The 20,473-nt window shown below is 28.1% G+C and overlaps 1 long non-coding RNA gene across 1 annotated transcript; it reads right to left on the bottom strand.

The window, feature by feature from the left end:
* Positions 1 to 2,143: 2,143 nt before the first annotated feature.
* LOC112794451 (uncharacterized) lies at positions 2,144 to 4,304 on the bottom strand. Its single transcript, XR_003198876.3, has 3 exons — positions 4,001 to 4,304; positions 3,592 to 3,736; positions 2,144 to 2,692 (listed from the first exon to the last, which is right to left on the bottom strand). It is a non-coding gene; the product is annotated as an uncharacterized lncRNA (long non-coding RNA).
* Between the last annotated feature and the right edge of the window lie 16,169 nt (positions 4,305 to 20,473).

Raw genomic sequence — 20,473 nt, 5'->3', positions numbered from 1 at the left:
TCTAACTCGTTTTTCAAATGAGTCTTCTTTCTTTTCTCTCTAGTAGGATTTTGAACAACTATATAATTAAAAATGTCTTTTTCAAACAATTCATTTGTATAATTAATGTCACCTCCACTCTCAAAATTCTGATCTTTCGATGGCGCCCAAATATCATAACCAGTAGCTATGATGTCCTTGAAACATTGTTCAAGCCTATCTAAAGATTTAGGACCTTTATTCTTAAATTTAGCGAATTCTGGATTAATCTGTTTAAAATATCCAAAAATAAATGTATAAGATATCTAAAAAATTTTAAAAATAAAATTAACTTATGTATTATTTTATAATGCAAAATTAACATATCTTAATTTTATCAGTCCACCAAAATTCAGAAGCTAACACTATTTTTTTCCCATGATCTCGACCAAGACCAATTTTTTGTCCAACTAATTTCGCCCATAATTGAAAATAAGATTTAAGAGCATTCTATCTATTTCTTAGTTGTCTATGCACATATGAGAATCCTGTTTAAATTTTTTTTAGATTTTTTCAACCAATTTTACTAAAATATTTATTAAACCTATTATTATCTCATATTTCTTCTATACAAATAACAAAAAATATTTCAGTATTTCAATCATCCTATTTTATTTTTATGGTTTCTACTTCTCCTTTATTTATTGCATCATCGTTTTCAATATTCATTTGACTAGAACTTTTTCTTGAATTTAGTTTTGGAGTCATACTATATAAATTATAAATTATATAAAATTTTATAATATATAATGTTAATAAAACAAATTATAATATAATAATAATAGTGAATATAATAACACACCAAATAAAAATAAAGTAATGTGATAACAAACTAAATAAAAATTACGAACAATATAATAACAATAATAACAAAATGATAAAAAAAATAAAAAAAAGTAAATAATAATAATAAAAGAAAGCAAATAATAATAACGTAATGAACTAAAATAAGTTATAGCATGTGAATGAACAAATATATAATGTGTGTTGGATAATGCATATTGAATAAATTATAGGGAACGAAATATGATGCGTATCCAAATGACCTATTAATCAGGTGAACTATTTTCTTCGGTGTTTACAATTTTTTTGTGGAATCAATATTTAAAATCGTTCTTGAAAAATACTTCATTTTTTATGAGTTCTCGAATGATAAAGTTAATTGAAATCGTTTTCGAAAGATGACGAATATGATCACGTTAGTTTCTTTGTCAATTCATCTACTAAGCTGGTTAACGTTGGGTGACGTATGCCGTTAAATGCCTGGGTGACTGAGATCTACGTGTACGATAGGGTTACTGACAAAGTAAGTTCGTTTAAGGAAATCAAATCAGTCCATCAATTGATGAACCCTAATCCTAAATGCGATGATAAATAAGTCGCATTCTGGAATTGTTGGGTCACTGGGAGGATGGAGACGGGAAATGCATGTCGTAGTGGTGGGATATCTCTTCAGTCGCACGAGAGTAACGGTTCCAGTGCTTCAATGCGTATGAGGAGGAAGACTAATGAGGAAGCATGTTTCTGCGGGTTGAAGGTTGTTATTAAAAAATTTGGGACAGCAGAGAACCCAGATAGATTATTCTATGCATGTTAAAGGTACCGGGTAAGTTGTTTTGAAAATGTCGAAGTTTTTCCATCTTCTTCTGTGTTATTGGGTGTGATTCATTGTATTCTTTTCTGATTTTTTAATTTGCAGAAGGACAGTCACTGTAATTACTTTAAGTGGGTTGATGCTGATGACTGTGAAGCAGTGGTTGAAGGTGATGCTAAGGAAGATTCCAGAACTGAATTGCAGGTTGAAAGTGAGTATGATGAATGGAGGGTAAAGGAGGCATGGAGATTGGGTAGCTTGGAAGCTGAAGTTAGATATTTAAAACTGCTAGTAATTTTCATGTTTGTGATAGTTGTGATTAATGTGAGCATTTGTTGTTTGATATGTACTTGTAAGTAGAAAAAATCCTGTTGAAATGTAATGGTGTATTGATTTGGATTGATTGAATGAGAATAGACTTTTGATTAGTGCTGTTTAAGGTTAACTCCCAAGTCTCAATTACTGGCATTGTGAAATATTGTAAACTAATCAATATCATTGTTGCTATAAAATTAAGCCATAAACAAGATAAGTAATCAAAGTAAGTAGTCATAGCATTGTGCTGCCATTCAAGGTTAATAGTCACATTCAAGGCTAAAAGTCATATTGTCTGCAAGATAAGTACCACAATTCATAAGGTCACCAATTCTAAAAATGAAGGCTACACCAAAAGAGAAGGGCTATCACAAGTATCAGATTACAATAACCATAAAATGTTATTAACCATTTGCCCTATACAAAAAAACTAAAGCAGCCCGAAAACATTGCTTTGTCATCAATGTGGTTTATCATTCTAGGTTGCTTGAAGCTTGGAGTAGGCACAAAAGTCATAAAGTTGGCCAACTTCTTAGCAGTCGCAGAACTTGTCCCTTTGATGGTCTTAGCCGAGATTGTCACTGGTGCAGATGCAGTAGGTGTAGAGGATGATCTAGCTCTTGCTTTCGCTTTAATCACCTGTAATTTAGGTGGCCTGGCTGCAACTTTCTCCTACATAAGCTAATACCAAAGCATATGAAATAATACCGTCAACACTGTCTCCAAAGCCGATTTTTTTGTAACTGGATGTAAGTTGGTAGGAATCTGCATTCCACGAGTGAAATTAGTATGTATAGTTAAAAATTCAAAATCACCCAACATATAGTAAAAATAGCTCAAATAGCTCAAAAGTCAGATTTAATTTTTCAAAATGAAATTACTTATTACAGTAGAAGTTTCAAGAACTAAAAACATTAAAAAAGATGTACTGCAAATTTTAGTATTTCCATATGCACAATATCATAGCATAGTTTTTGATTAATATAGAAAGCAAAATCAGTATACTATATACAACTAAGATTTATGAGTCAAACATACATTCCAGGTCTTTTCCTAACAGGATCCAAGCCTTCAAGTACCTATGAAAGTCAACTATATTAAGCCTGTGCCACTTCTAAAGCATATTTGGTGAAGCAACCCACAATGTAGCGTTTGGTGGAGAGACAGATACTGAAAGACTAGACTGAGAGACAGAGACTAAGAGACAGAGACTGAAATAAGTTTTAGTATTCTGTTTGGTGCCAAGTGAGAGACAAAAATTGAAACAAGAATAAAACTCTAATTTAATTTGCACAAAGGATAAAATTGGAATTAATTAATTAAAATGAGAGTATTTTAGGTATAAAATATTATTAAAGTTTCAGTCTCTGTTTCTAAAAATATCAGTCCCTTGTGTCTCTACATTTTGGAGACACTAAAATACTAAAATTTTGGGGACAGAGACAGAAATTTTAGTATCAGTCTCTAAACCAACAAACATGATACTGTGTCTCAGTCTCTCAGTCTCTGTCCCAGTATTGCAAAACAAACGCTATCTAAGTGACAAAAAATACAGGCACTCAATTTTCTTTTCAACACAATAGCACATATCACTTCCAATATGCAGTTAACTAGTTTTATTAAATTGCATTATTAATCCAGATATGAACTAACTAAAAAAATACCTGAATTTGATCATAACCATAAGCTTTTGAACTTTCACTCTTCTAAGAAGTTTCAGCTGCTGAGAGTGAAGACATATACGCCCTTGGTGTGACACCATTTTGTACCAAACGGAAACTAGGCAACTTTCCCAGTTACAAACTCACCCTATTAAAACCACAAAATCTCTCATTACTTAATGTTACAGTGTTAAAATGCAAAACAAACCAACCCCTCATGGTTTAAATATTCAGCAAAACAAAGCAGAAGAAAAGAGCATTTAGAAAGCGTTTGTTGGGTTGTTGGCACTAAAAAGTCTTCCCTTTTTTCCCAACAAAAAAAAAAACTCTGATTTTTTTACCATTAGCAACAAATTAGGGTACCAAGTTTATTGATATGCAAAAACATGTAAAGAAACAGAAAAAGGGGTACCTGGGTTTGAAGAGTGAAGAGTGAGAGGTGGAAAGAGAGAAAGATGAAGAGAGAGTGGCAGAAGAATGGAAAAGTGGATGGAAGTGGAAGAAGGAGTGAGAAGATGCGGATAATAAGCGACAGGAAGCCATGAAGAAGCGACGAAGGTTGATGGCCTGCTTCAAGTGTTGGGTCGAAGGTTTAGGGCATAGCTTGACGGAGATGACAAATTTTGGAGCGAAACAGAGTGAGATGCTTGTAGGCAAAGGGGTGACGGGTTGCAACGTTTTGAATCTCTCTGGACACCAAACGGCGTCGTCTCAGCTCCTGGAGGCAATTCATTTAAAACGGCGTCGTTATGTTACTGTGCTACGTGGGCACTTAACGGCACACGTCACCCAATGTTAACTAGCTCAGCGAACGAATTGATGAAAGGACTAATGTGATCATATCCATCATCTTTTAGGGATGATTTTGATTAACTTTATCATTTGAAAACTCATATAGAGAATGAGGTATCTTTCAGGAAGGATTTTGAATATTAACTCTTTCTTTATGTTTTGGAGTAATTTATTAGTATAATAATAACTTGTAAAGAATATAACGCTAAGAAAGAATAAAAGAAATAAAAATATGATGTCCTGAATTTATTGATTATATAGAAGAATAATACGAGAAAATAATATTTTAACTTTCAATCTTCCTATATGTATATAACAAAAACTAAACGAATATTTTTATATTTTTTTAGTAAATTATTCAAAAAATTTTACTTTTTTATATTTTGATAGTAGTATATTTTTTATTTTTATATATAATTATATTTTATATTAAATCATTAAAAATTTTATCTTAAAATGTTGTATTATTTAAATATTAATGCGGTACGTTTATTAATGAAAGAAAGAGATAAAAGATATTTTTTTAAAATTTTAGTAAGGATATTTTTGTTTATCAATAATTATAAAATATTTTTTAAAGAAAAAACTTTTTTTATAAAAAAATGTAAATTGTAAGTTTTTTTTTAAAATATATTAATTTTTCTAGTATTTTTACGTTTATTAGTAAATATTTGTCAAACATACTAAAAAAATAATTTTTTTATCAAAATAATAACGCTAAAAAATATATTTAATATTTTTTCGTTCAGAAATTTAAAGTTTTTTTTATTAATTTGGCCAAAGAAAAATTTAAAGCTTGATCCGTACAAGGTTATCTATGTTTTTGTTATTTTTTTTTTTTTTTTTGGGGACAATTTTTGAGTTTCTTTCAATCGTGTATTTATATGGAGTCGCCATAAGTTGGTGGGCTTCGAGATGGGCCACCAAATGAAAGACTAAAGAGGATCAAAGAGAGATGGAAAATACAATTAATCGGACCTGACCAAAAACAAAAAAAAATACCAAAAAATGAAAATAAAAATAATTTTTTTACTTTAAAATTTTTTAAAAAATTTAAAAAATAATTTTAATATCTGAATTATTTAAATTTTATCCTTAGAATGATTTTTTTTGTTAATCAAAATGTTTTCTTTTTTAAATTATCCCTATACATACTCATTAAATTCTATAATCATATTTGTATGTACTTAAAATCAGTTATTTATATAAAATATATATTAAATATAAAATATATATTAAAAATGTGTAAAATTACAAATGTATATTAATAATATTACAATATCACTTTTTTTTAAAGTTTAAGTCAATAAAAAGAGACACTTATTTTATATTTTTTTTAAATAATAAAAATTGAACTCTAAATCTTTCGATCATAAAAATTTTAGTATCATGTCATAATAACAATGACTATTAATAGTTATTTTTTATATATGCATAATATTTGTGTAAATTCTATAATAAGTTTTAAATGTTAAACAAATTTAAATATAAAAAGAGACTCATTCTTAAATGCTCCCTATTAAGTATGGAGTGCTGCACACTTTGTTAGTTTGCTAAATCTGAATTTTTTATTTATTATATTTTATTTAAATGGTTTGGATTTAAAAAGACAACCTGTTAATTAGGTTAATCACTTTTTTATATAAAATTTGAATTTTTTTGTAAGTTTTAGATATTGAGCTAAAGTCCAAAACAAAAAAATAGCATATGAATATTAATTATAATATGTCTGTACAAAAAAAAAATAATTGGACTTTAGAATTAAAATAAATAATACACAAGAAATAAGTTAAAAATTCATACACCAAATCCAGAAAAAAAAGATATATTAGAATCTTAGAAAAAATAATATTAAATATATATTATATATATAATATTAAAATTTAAATAAATTTTATTTTGCGTAAAAAAAATTATAATATTAAATATAAACACAATGATAAAATATTTTGTGTTATATAAATTTAATTAATATATATATATCACAAAAAAAAATAAATAAATATATAATAATTTTATTTTGTGGGAAATAAAATTATAACATTAAATATGAAGACAATGATAAAAAATTATATTATATAAATTAATTATATAAATTAATATATATATATATATATATATATATATATATATATCCATTTAAAAAGCAAACAAACATACAATAATTTTATTTTATATGAAACAAAATTATACTATCAAATATAAGGATAAAATGCATAATTAAACCAAACCTAAAACAATATTACATAATTCACCCAAAAAAAAATGTTATACAAATCACCCAAATGTATATTTCTATGTAAATCGAATGAGATACATTCGATTTGTAAATTCCTATTGTAACTGATTCGATTTACTAAGTGACTGACATGCACACATAAATCGACTCTAACTAATTCGATTTGCATTCATTTTGGTAATTCAAATTTACTATAAGGATTTATAAATACATTCGATTTATATAGAAATATGCACGTGGATGATTTATATAACGTTTCTCTTTTTGGGTGCATTGTATAATATTATTTTGGGTTTAATTTAATTAAGTATTTTACTCTAAATATAAACACTAATAAAAAAATTATGTATTATATAAATTTAATTAAAAAATAAATATACTTACGTAAAAAGCAAATAAACATATAATAATAATAATAATAATAATAATAATAATAATAATAATCTCATTAGTTATTTATCTATCTAAAGCTAAACGTAGCTTCTTAAATATAAATAAAATTATTATACTGCGTTTGGATAATAGACTAATAGTGAGAGAAAGACTGGAAGATAAAAACTGAAAGACTACAACATAGTTCTTTGTGCTATATTTAGTGTAAAGTGTGTATAAGATTCAGTTATGCCTTAATATCTTTTTTATTTAAGATAAATATAAAGAATAAAACAAACTAAAATAGTTAAATATTTATTTTTCTAAAGGAATATTTTAATATTTTAAAATTATAACATAAAATTTTAAACATAATTAAACAACTTTAATCTTAAATGAATATTTTATTGTTTCCAAGATTAATCCTAAAAGACTATTTTAATATCTTAAAAATTAAATATAAGAGTATTTTAATGCTTTTAAAATTATTTTAAATTTTTAATTCCTAATATAATTAAATAATACGAATTAGTTTTTATAAAATTACTTTAGTATTTTTAGTAACATTCAGAGCTTGTTGTGTTCTTATAAAAATTAATTACAAGAGTAATTTAGTTTTTTTAAAGTTTAAATTTATAATTTTAATATAATTACAAAATATTTATTCTCAAAGAATATTTTAATTTTTATTTTAAAAGGGTATTTTAATTTTTTTAATTTTTAATGTAATCAAAGAATTTCAAATAATCTATAAATGTAAATTAGTATTTTAAAATTAATGGAGTTATGGCGCTTTCATGGAGATAGTTTTCTTCTCCAGAATTAATTTTATATTTGGAGTTAATCAGCCAACAGCAGTCACAGTCCTTTCCCGCTTCCATAGTAGCAATTTTTCTCGGGCTAGAGGCGAAAGGAAGTGGATTCAAGAACGTTTAAATCTATCGCCAGTCAGAATGATAGTGAAAGCACCGCCAGCAGTAAAGATGTTTGAAGACATCACATCGCTAATAATAGAGTAATGGAAGAGTTTCATCAAGCTCCTGAGTACTTTTCTGGTGTTTAAAAGAGGCTGTGTCAATTTATTTATTCAGTCCATAATAATAATAATAATAATAATAATAATAAATTTAATTTACCTGGTAATTTTTAATAGTATGTTAATTCTTAAAAAGTGTTATACTCTCTACTTTATCTGGAGTACACTAGCTTTTGCCATAAAAAGAATGGATTAATGTTCAAATTCGTCCCTGAAAGATCAGGCGATCTTCATTTTCGTCCCCGAATAATTTTTTTAATCAAATTAATCCCTGAAAGATAAATTGTTAGTCAAATTAGTCATTCCAATCGGATGATAACATGTCACGTTAAGTGCCACGTGCCATGATGACGTGACACGCCATGTGGCAGGTCAGTAATACGTGGCACGCCACGTGACAGGTCATGCCACGTGTCACTTGACATATAAAAAAGTTTTTTATTTAGTCAAAATAGTCCTTGAAAGTCCAGACGTAAGTCATTTTTATCTTTCAAATTTTAAAAATTAGACAAACTAGTCCTTATATAATTTTTTTATAATTTTTTTTTATACTACTAATTTTAATAATATTTTTTAAACCTTAATAAACAAAATTCTCTTTACATAAAATAATAAAAATAATTAAATTTTTATAAAGTTATTTTGTCATTTATATTTTAAAATTTCACATTTTTAAATTATAATTGTTTATGTGAATTTTTTTTATTTAAATGAGTTTATCAAATTATTATTGATAATATATTTAAAAATTTAATATTTTAAATTTTATTAAATAATATAGTAATTATTTTAAATTTTAAATTTTTTAAATTTTTTTAAAATTATAATTTTTATTATTATTTAATTTATATAATAAAACTCAATAATTGAAAAACTGGTTATAGAATCACTTTTGAATCTTAATATTCTAATATAATTTTTTTAATATTTCATTTAACACAAAAGAAATTTTATTTTAATACGAAGCATATCTATTTATATAATGTACTAGTGCAGAGTAGCCTGTATTATGCATAGGTATAATGTTTCCTATTTCATTTTATCTCATTGATTTGTGAAATTAAAAGAAAAATTATATAATCTATCTCAAACATATGAAACACACAAAAATTTATTATGATTTTTGCATGTATTACGCTTAAAAAGTAATTCATTTATAATAATAATAATAATAATAATAATAATAATAATAATAATAATAATAATAATAATAATTAACCAACAAATTTTCAATATTTTGTAAAGTTTGAAATTGAAACAAAATTTGTGGATTTTCTTGAATTTTGACTCTAAGTATCACTACCATTACCTCCTACATATAAGTAAAACCGTAATGAAAAAAAAAGATGTAGTAGAAAAAAATAGTGGTATAACTTTATTTGGGCTAACATACATAAATTTTTATTTTGAGCATATAACTTTGTTTAGATTAATAAAGACATACATTTCAATTTTGAGTATATATATATATTCCAGCAAAATATAGTAATGTAACAAAAAAGGTTTTAGAATAGAAAAGAATAAGAGAGATTTTGAGAAGAATTAAAGGAGAAAGATAATTTTATAAAGAAAAAATAAAAAAATTATATAAGGACTAGTTTGACTAATTTTTAAAATTTGAGGGATGAAAATGACTTACATCTGAACTTTCAAGGACTATTTTGACTAATAGAAAACTTTTTTATATGTCAAGTGCCACGTGTCACTGACCTGTCATGTGGCGTGCCACGTGTCACTGACCTGCCACGTGGCGTGTCATGTCATCATGCCACATGGCACTTAACGTGACACGTCATCATCCAATTGACGGAATGACTAATTTGACTAACAGTTTATCTTTTAGGAACTAATTTGATTAAAAAAAATCATTCGGAGATGAAAATGAAGATCGCGTGATCTTTTAGGGACGAATTTAAATATTAACCCTAAAAAGAATAGATAAAGAATGATAATTGATGATGTTATCTTATCAAATTTCACCTAAGTCTTTATAATTTACTTTTGATGTATTCAAATTATAAATAATTGTAGATATTTATTGCATATAATTTTATTTTAATACACTATTAATATAAAATAATTTTATACTTTCATTCAATTATATAATACAACATTAATAAAAATAATAATTTTTATATTGATTTTATGAATGATTATCTAAAAAAAATATACGTGATTGAATAATTATAAAAAATATTTTATACTATCAGTATATTATAAATATTTTATTTAACAATCTAATATTCTAATTGAAGAGCTAAGTTTTTTTATGGACACTCAACAATTTAGTAAAAAAAAAAAAATAAACACATTTTTTTTCTTAAGCAGACAAAGTAGATAGGAAAAAGAAAAGAGAAAAAAGAAAAAAAATAAAAATAATTGACTGAATATTAAATTTGAAAAATTATCTGAAACATTTTCTTTTCATCTAACTATTATCACCTTAAAAATTTTGTAAATAAAATTGCAGGATTAAAAGATAATACAAAACTATTTTATATTAACAATATATTAATAAGTTAAAATATAATCTAGCATAGAAGTAATTAAAATATTTCTCATCGTTAATGAGGTTTGCTTTAAGTTTAAAAAATACATTTAAAAAAATTGTATTTCTAAGAATATTATAGCTTGAAAGTATTATTAAAAAACAATGTTTATTTAAGATTACACAATGTCAAAAATTATTTTTTATACTCTCAAGAATAAATTGTAAATATGTTTGTTTTATTATACATATTTTAAAGAATAGTTTTTAATTTAAAAATTATCTCCAAGTAATAAAAGAAAAATAGCGTAGAAAAAAATATAATAATTGAGAACATAATACTAAATTTAAATAGAATAAACTATTATTTCTACTCATAAAAGTTCAGACTACTGACAAATCTATTTATGAATAAGTAAAACTACCATTTCTACTCGTAAAATATAGACTTTTACTAACAAACTACTTGAATTCTAAAAAATTATTTAAAATTCATAAAATACTATCTAATATAATCTAACCCTAACTTCTCTTTTTATTCCACACCACCATTCCCTCAATTCAAAACTTCACCACCATTCAAATTCCACCGTCATCCAAATCCTTCTTTACTGCCACATTCTCATCCCTAACTATCATCATCACTGTTGTCTTCACTACCACTGCCATCACCGCCTCCTTATCTAATACCATGACAAAGGCAGAAAGAGAATAACAGGTGGTGGCTTGGCAGTAGCGATTCCAACGACCTCCAACCGTCCTTGTCCGAAGTTGTGTGTTCGCCACCGCTGCTACTCCATCAACGAGGATCGTGAACATTCTCTGCCTTATCTTTGGTCTTCGTGTTGTCTTTTATAAGAACATCGTGGACTCTAATTGGTACCATTTCTGACAACAATCTCTGCGCCAGCACTTCGACCTTGAAGCGCTGCTCACGGGACTTCGAGGTTGGGGATTGAGGGGTTCGAAGATTTAGTAACTCATCATTGTCGTGTTTTTTTTTTTTTAATTTTTGTTGCTTCATTCTCTAATTTTGCATCTCCATAATCTAACTTATTATTAAATTGTAGATTTGTAATTGTTGAATTTGAATGCTCAACTTCTGTTGTTGGAATTTGAATTTGTGTTTGTAATTCTGTTGATTCTGTTATTGAATTTGTAATAATATGGTTCTATTGAGGCATTTTTATTTGAATTTGAATGTGAATGTGAAATTCTGAATCTGAATATTCCTCCTCTTCAAAATGAATTTTCTAGTAGTGATAAGTAACGTCTCTTTTTAGTCATTTTCTCACTCTCTGTATTTTGGATTTTTCTCTTATTCTTTCTCCCTTGTTTGATGGTGGTAGTAAAGAGACGGATTTTGGGATGGTGATGACAGCAGTGATGGTGGTGGTTGCAAATGAGAGTGGTGGTGTGGAAGGATTTGGGTGGGAGTGGTGGTGTAGAGTAAAAAGAGAAGTTAGAGTTAGGTTATATTAGAGGCTATTTTTGAGATTTCAAATAATTTTTTAGGATTTAGGTAGTTTTGTTAGTAAAAGTCCATCTTTCATAGATAGAAATGATAGTTTTGTTTATTTGTGGATATATTTATGAGCGTTTTGAACTTTCATAAGTAAAAGGGCAAACTACTAAACTAAAACATTTGGGATCCAAAATTACCGAAATCCAAAATTACAGAAAATCCATGACTGCAGTAGCTGGAGTGGACCGGCCAAATTCGTAACATTTCTATTCGAAACCTGACACATACATCGATATAGCCAAGCCAATGCTGTCGAAGCCCAACTATAGCTACCCATCTCGTCCAGCCTCGTCACAAAAGGCAACCACCGTATATGAACCCGATTTCCACTCTTATCACCAAACAATTGAGTGAATAACAGCATCATAATGTAAGCCCGTGTATATATCCGTACGGTATCTTTAGTGGCATCATGCTGCAGCACCCTGTATCTCTCATGGAACCAGGTGAAGTGGACTGTAAATTGCTTTATCTTATTTGGTGGGGGGAAGCTCGCCATATAGTTCCTCAAACCACTCCCAAGTGGGTTTGCCATCATCCATCAGCTTCTCAAAATTCGTAAGGCACCCGAATACAAGTAAACCATCCATAGGCAACCCCAGCTGGTATGCAATATCCTGCAGCGTGATGGTGCACTCTCCGAATGGTATGTGAAAGGTGTGCATCTCAGAACACTACCTCTCAATGAATGCGCTAACGAGTGGCTCATCCAACTAAAATCACCTCGTGTTGAGCTACGTCAGGTGGTACAAACCTGCCCTCTTCAGATAGGATATGATCATGTCATGCATAGACATGTTCTGTTGCCTTTAGACACTACAAATGCACTTACTAGGCTGTAATATGTGAGAGAAATCACCACAATCAAGTGAGATTCAAAATTAATAAGGCTTAAATTATAAGACTCAAATCTTTAATTTAAAATAAGTAAATAATAAACGTAAGATTATTAATTTAAATCTTAAGTTCAAAAAAAAACTAAACTACAAAATTTATAACTTTTAAATTTAAGAATGCAAAATACAATCATTAGGTTCAATTTACAAAATTTAATCTTTAGGTTTCAAAATCTTAACAACCAAGAATTTAAACTTACATATTTAAAATTTCAAAACTTAGTTTTCACACATGATACTTAAGCAACACTACAATTTGAACCGTATGTCTCAAATACAAGAGAATCATCATTCTACTTAAACATTTGAACTTATCTTTTAACTTTGAAATCCTAAACTGGCCAATCCTAAGTTATGTGTTCTAACTACAAAATTCAAAGACTACATTTCTCTGTTATATGAAATACAATAAATAAAAGATAGCAAGCTTACCTCTTCGTTGATACTGCCGGCTATGTACGCAATGCCGTTGAGCTAGTAAAGGCTTCGTTCATCCGCCATGGTCCCAGCCCAAAAAAAGTTCGAATGTCTTCCTCACCATACTTTTCCTCTTCCCCTCTCTTTAGAACTTCATTTTCTCTCTCTAACAATTTGAAAGTGTTTCAAAATGAATAATTCGTGACACTCCTTCCACGTATTTATACTAAAGCATAAACCACTGGACCCCTTCTACGTTTATGCTTATTTTGCCATCCTCACAGAAACCGTGAAACCCCTACCACGGTTTCTAGCCAAATGCGTGCTCAACGTAAACTGTGGTATCCCACTAGAAGTTTATGTGTTTTTTAAAACTGTAGGACCCCATCAGCGGTTTACATAATTTTGTAGAAAATTACATTTTCGTATCCAAACTGCAAAAGTTATATTTTGGTAATTTTGAAACCCAAATATTTTATTTTAGTAATTTTTCCTAATTAAAAATAATAGTTTACTTATTTAAATATTAATCTTTATTCTTTTAACATGAGAATATCAAATATTCACCTTTTGAAATGAGAATACCAATTTTTTATTTTGGCAATATTTTTTCTTAGGAATAAATAATTTCTATGAATTAAATTCTAAAATTCTAAATAAATAAATATAAAAATAATATATTTTTATGAACAATTTATAAAAACAAATTAAAATCTTTTTAGAGTAAAGTATCATTTTTATTCCCAACGTTTAGGTTAAGTCCCAAATTTATCCCTAACATTTAAATCGTCCTATTTAAGTCTCTAACGTTTCAAAATTGACTCAATATTGTCCTGTCGTTAGGGATCTGTTAACGGAATTGACGGTGAGACAAAATTGAGACGATTTTAAAACGTTAGGAATTTAAATAGTACGAAAACGTTGGGGACAAAAATGATACATAGAAATAAATTTTAATTTTATCCTTCACTAATATCACTCTTTTACAGTACATAGTTATTCAATTATTTTTTAATCACATCTAAGTAAACTACAATTAATCACATTACTTTGATTCTAAATAAATTTATTTTTTAATAATTTTACTCTTAAAAATTTTTACTCATCATGAAATGTTTGTAAAATGACTAGAATCACATTACTTTATTGTATATGTATCACTTTTTCTCCACAAGTTTATGTACTAGTTATTCTACAAACATTTTATGATGAGTAAAATTTTTTAGATGTGATTAAAAAATAATTAATAACTATGTATCGTAAAAATTGATATTATTAAAAGATAAAATTAAAATTTATTTTTATGTATTATTTTTTGTCCCCCAACGTTTTTATTCTATTTAAGTCCCTAACAATTCAAAATTATATCAATTTTGTCCTGCCGTCAATTCTTTTAATAGATCCCTAGCGGCAGGACAACATTAAGTCAATTTTGAAACGTTAGAGACTTAAATAGAACAATTTAAATATTAGGGACAACTTTGAGACTTACCCCAAACGTTGGAGACAAAAATAATACTTTACTCATCTTTTTAATAAAGTAATTAGAACCATTTTAGTAAATTTAACTTTTAACACAAAAACAAAACAAAACACATAGATGAAATTATAACAATTATAAAAAATATGCTCTTTCTCAATTTGTTTTTTTTTTTTTATAGAAAAATGGTAAGAGTTACTTTTTCTTGGGATTTTTTTAAATAATAAAATATTTTTTTTATCTTATGGATATAAGTAATGTGTAGCGTTTTTATGGATTTGTACTCTATTACTTATCTCGTTTGTAGTGTAAATAAAAAAACACTGTGTATATCTCCTTTACTGTGTAAACGATATACAGTACGACAAATTTCGAATAGCTATAAAAGGATCTGTGACCATTTGTATTCTCCATAAATATTTCACTTTTTATTTTCCTTCGGTTTTCTTTCAAAAACTAAGAAAAAAATGTCTAGTGGTAATAAATATGTGGTTGAAAGTGTGTATCCCAATTGTCATATAAAAAACAGTGACATTGGGGTGATATTTGAGTGTATATGATAATCCCATTCTGTTATGCATTCAGAGAGTGAGTTCTTTGTTTGAGCTAAAGAATCTAATATTGAGGAGTATTGGGGCTAACGGTTGAAAAGATGTTGGAAGAGTTGGATATTAGTGTTGGAGATAAGTGTGTATGTCCAACAAAATACTATCATGAATTATTATTATTATTATTATTCCTTTTTATAAGAATAAACTTTTATAATTTATGATAGTGTCCTTAATTAAAAATTAGAAACGAATAATTACGATAGGGATCGTAATAATGAGATATACGTTTTTTGAGTACTTTTAATTTAAATTGTTCTTAATCGTAGAATCACTAAAAATGGGACATTAGTGATTCGGATAGATTAATATATATATATATATATATATATATATATATATATATATATATATATATATATATATATATATATATATATATATATATATATAATAGTCTTCATTGGATGAAGATTAATAGATCTCATTTGTTAAATTATATATATAAATGGTATATATAGAGATATAACCATTGAACTGACTCACTCTAAGAATTCCTAATGGTTATAATTACCGTATATTTGTCAATAGGATATTCTTATGATGAACATAATATTATAATTTTCCTTTGACCTGCGACTATCATAGTAATTAACAATGTATTTGTTATACTTTGATTCCGAACACCTAACACCCTACGGTGTTAGTTGAATGGACACTGGGTATGATTTAAATACTTGTAGAATTAATGATTAGTCAAAATGGAATCCATCAACTATGGTAATGAGTTTGAGCTCTACGATTATAATGAATGAAATAAACAATGCCTTGGCCAAGGGGTTTGAATGAATTAAGAAATGAGTTTCTTAAGTCATTCATAATTCATTATAATAACGGTAACAAGTTGGAGTTTGACAATCAAACCGTACTCTAAAAGTTAGCCAAGAGCTGAAAAGATGGAAGGAGTTGTATTTTTGTTCATCTTGGGTTCTTAGTAAAAAAAATATTATTACTTCATACTATCGGGTCGTCAAGGAGCGTTGCTAGACGCCAACCTTGATTAGTAAATTTAGTATGACTAATATACTACCCGCTTAGTATTGAACCTATGGGTCACACACTAACGAGTGTTCTAATCATTGGTAAATAATCATTTAATTATTATTTTGATTAGATCAAATAAATAATTATATTAATTCAAATGGAGTATTATTATATTCTTTGCTAGCACCATGAATATAATAATATTATAATTGAGAATATTAAATAATTAATTATTTATTCTATGATGAGTTTTAAATATGGATAAAATCCTAACTGATTTTGTTTCAAATTAAGTTGTAATTTGATTAATAAATCAGTCACCAATCTCATATGTGTATATGATAAAAAAAGAAAACACAAATTTTCTCTTTTACCTCTACATACACAAATATTCCAAATTCTTAGTGAAGAATTGCTGGTGCAAGGAGTTGCAAGAAACTTCTCAGTTAAATCCATTGGTCAAAGAGTTGACAATAAGGATTAGTCTCGGTGTGAATACACATAGTACTTTCGTACTATCGAAGGAGAAAACTTTATTCACTAGGGTACTCAGGTATTGGTATCTAACCCATCTTATTTCAATAAAGTTTTAAGCACAAAGATAGATCAATAGGATTATTTTATTACTTCCGCCGCGCGTTATGAACACTTGTAATCCTACAGTAGTATCAGAGCCATGGCCCTTTTGTGTTTAAAATTTTATTGCAAAAATTTACAGAATTAATAGGATTAATTTTGTTAGCACCGATGGGAAATGAAGTTTTTCGGTTTCATATGTTTTGCCTCCATGGTGATGAGCATGTGCGCTTCATGTTTGACATCCACGAGAGAATCATCACGGAATAAGTGATAGAGCTTTCTGCGGTGGTTGGTGATTTTGGTGGCAGTGGATATGACCACTCAAATTTTGTGTAGGATGACCCACCTCTTACGCCACCACCACTACACTGTGCTAGTTCAGCGGAAGACATGGTCATGGATGGTGAAGAATCCAATGATGAGTATGTTGCCGATAGTAACGATAGTAGTTCTTCTGATGATGATGATGAGGAGGAGTTTGTATACCAGAGACTTCGGTCGATGCATTAGTTCGGTATCTTCTACCTGTTTCGCAACCAATTCTTGCCTTATCAGCTGTATTTAGTCACTATTATACATTAGATCTGGACGTGGTGCACGAAAAAACTCCATTTTTCAATATGGGTGGGGATGATTACAATATAAATGGTGGTGTGGAGTTTAGGGTTGACCACATATTCAAAAGCATAGAGGCAGTATTGCAAAGTGTGAAGAACTACAGTATTTGTAGAAGTGTTGAGTACTGAGTCATGGAGTCGGATCGATTAAAGTACCATGTGCATTGCTGGCAATTCGTAACAGAATGTCATTGGAGTCTCCGTGTTATTCTCCGACAGAATCTTGGATATTGGTGAGGTCAAATTTAATTGTTGTGTATATTCTTATTTATCATGATTATTTTGGTTATAAAGGCCTACCATGTATATTTTATTTCGTTAGGGAGGTGCGTAAATTTGGAGGTGCACATACCTGTTTAGTCTCCACCATGTCCCATGACCACCCACAGTTGGACAACAACCTCATTTATAGTGTCATCCTACCCTTATACAGTCTAACCCATTAGTCAGTATCCCTATTATACAATGTGCAGTTATATAGAACTATACTTTAAACCCTCATACAAAAAGGTCTGAATGACAAAGTAAAAGGCAATTAGATAGATATACGGTCAATGTTGTCAAACTCACAAGTCTAAGTAAACTCTTGGAGCTAACCTAAACTCGACTCGTAAACTCGACTCATAGACTTGTACGAGTTTACTTGTTATGATTTTTTTTAAAAAATATATATGTATGTATTTATTCAAATCTAGGTCTTCAAAATTAACAATTTCAACTTTAAAACACATAATAAATTGAAATAATACTACAATTATAACAAGTACTTTAAAACACATATTCAAATCCTTTACAAATATGCATCTAGTTCAATATAAAACACAATCAAAACTTTATATAATACACAAAAAAATTGAAATCTTCTGCTATCTTCATCTTTCATGACATCAACATCATCATTTTCACCATCTTCATCAGAAACATCATGTCCTTAAGACTCAGGTTTAACATGACCAATAAGATCATCACCATTCACATTAATAAGGTTGTCCCCTAAATTCTACCCCTAAATCAAATAATCAACTATAAATATTTAACCATATCATATAGTAACACACACTAATCCTGTAATTTACAAAATTTGCAACTGCAATAGCTTTATGATATCAACAACATTTTCCAACAGAACTATAGTAAATTCAACATTTTTTCTGGAATAATAAACAAATTTGCCACTGTAATAGCTTTCAATAACAAATAACAACAATGATCAATACATACACCTATTTATTTGTTGGATATCAAAGTGAAGTCATTTTTTAGAATTTGAAATCCTCTAAATGTTTTATTTGCAAAAGTAAATGGCCAAATATTTGGGCACATGACAACGAACCTCTCTGAGTACATGAATGCAGTACTTAAGGGTACGCGTTATTTATTGATTTCAGCCATCGTGCAATGCACTTACGAGAGGCTGCAGCAGTTGTTCGTCAGGAAGGAAAAAGAGGCACAGGCACAACTGGTCGTGGGAATAAGTTTTTCCCGTGGTTAATAGCTGTTGTCGAGAATAACAGGGAAAGAATCTCCGAGATGCGTGTTACGCACGGCTACAGAAGGGTCTCAGTGTTTGTGGTTGAGGAGTTATAGCCTTTGGAGGATTGGTCTCAAAGTTCATTCCGTAATTGGTTGAGTGCAGACATGTGTGATTGTAGCCTTTTTCAGTCATTTTATTTCCTATGTTGTCATGCACTTGCCGCTTATGCCGCCACAAATGTCGAGTGGAGGACATATGTTCATCCGGTGATATATGTTTAATAACAAACCTATTTGAAAAGGAAGCATTTAAATGTCGAATTAAAAAGATAAAAAATATACTAAACAAGTATTTCACATTTCAAAATTTAGTTGGAAACAGAATAATTAATTTTAAAAAAATCAAACATCAGAAAAATATAGCGACCAAACGTAATAAACATTAAAATATTTAATAACAGTTAAAAAATTATCTATCATAATCTAAATTAAAATTAAAATTAAAAATATAAAATTTAAATTAAAGAAATAAAAAAACGTAATAAATATTTATTTAATATATTAACTTAACTAATAAGTTAAATCATACCTATTAATTAACAAGTACTAAAAATACATTCTACCACCTAACATATACTACATCTATGAAAAGTACCTTAACCATGACTATAATTATATGCGTATTTAACTTAAATAGGAAAATAATAATATTAACCTAGAAGTCGATTGTCCCAGAGATATGCCACGTCGCGTTTAGACAGTGGCAGAGCTTGGAACAAAATTTTGGGGCAAAAAATTTAATATTAAAATTTAATAATAATATTTATATTAAAATAAAATTTATAAATATAATTAATTTTTAAGTTTGTTACTAATAAGATAGTAAATAAATAAATTTATAGATAAAAAATATAAAATAGTTTATAATGGTACTCTTTAAATCTTTAGTGACTTGAAATCTTTAATAATTGAATTAGAACTAAACTTTTCAGCAATTTCTTTCTTCATTATTTTCATTGCTAAAAATGATCGCTATGTAGTAGCTGTAGAAACTGAAAGAGTTAATATCAGACGAAGCAATCTATCAATCAAGAGAGCTGCTTATTAAATAGAGAGTTGCGAAATACGAATAGAGAAGCTGCTAGTAAAGTATTTGAGCCGAACTATTTTTTATTTTTTGAAAAAATACTACTAAATTTTTTATAAAAAGTTTGGGGGGCTATGACCTCCCATTGTCTCAACTAAGTTCCGCTCCTGCGTTTAGGCGATTGATGTCCTCATCTCGTGCATCTGCTTGCGTCATAATTTTCGAGTATCTTGATAATATGAATAGAAATGGCTAGAGGTGGGAGAAAACAAGTTGAAATGGTTCAAAAGTT

This window comes from Arachis hypogaea, chromosome 4 (assembly GCF_003086295.3).
Source record: "Arachis hypogaea cultivar Tifrunner chromosome 4, arahy.Tifrunner.gnm2.J5K5, whole genome shotgun sequence".
NCBI classification, from domain to species: Eukaryota; Viridiplantae; Streptophyta; class Magnoliopsida; order Fabales; family Fabaceae; genus Arachis; species Arachis hypogaea.
Note: the sequence above shows the minus strand (reverse complement) of the source record. Positions and strands in the feature narration are given on the sequence as shown.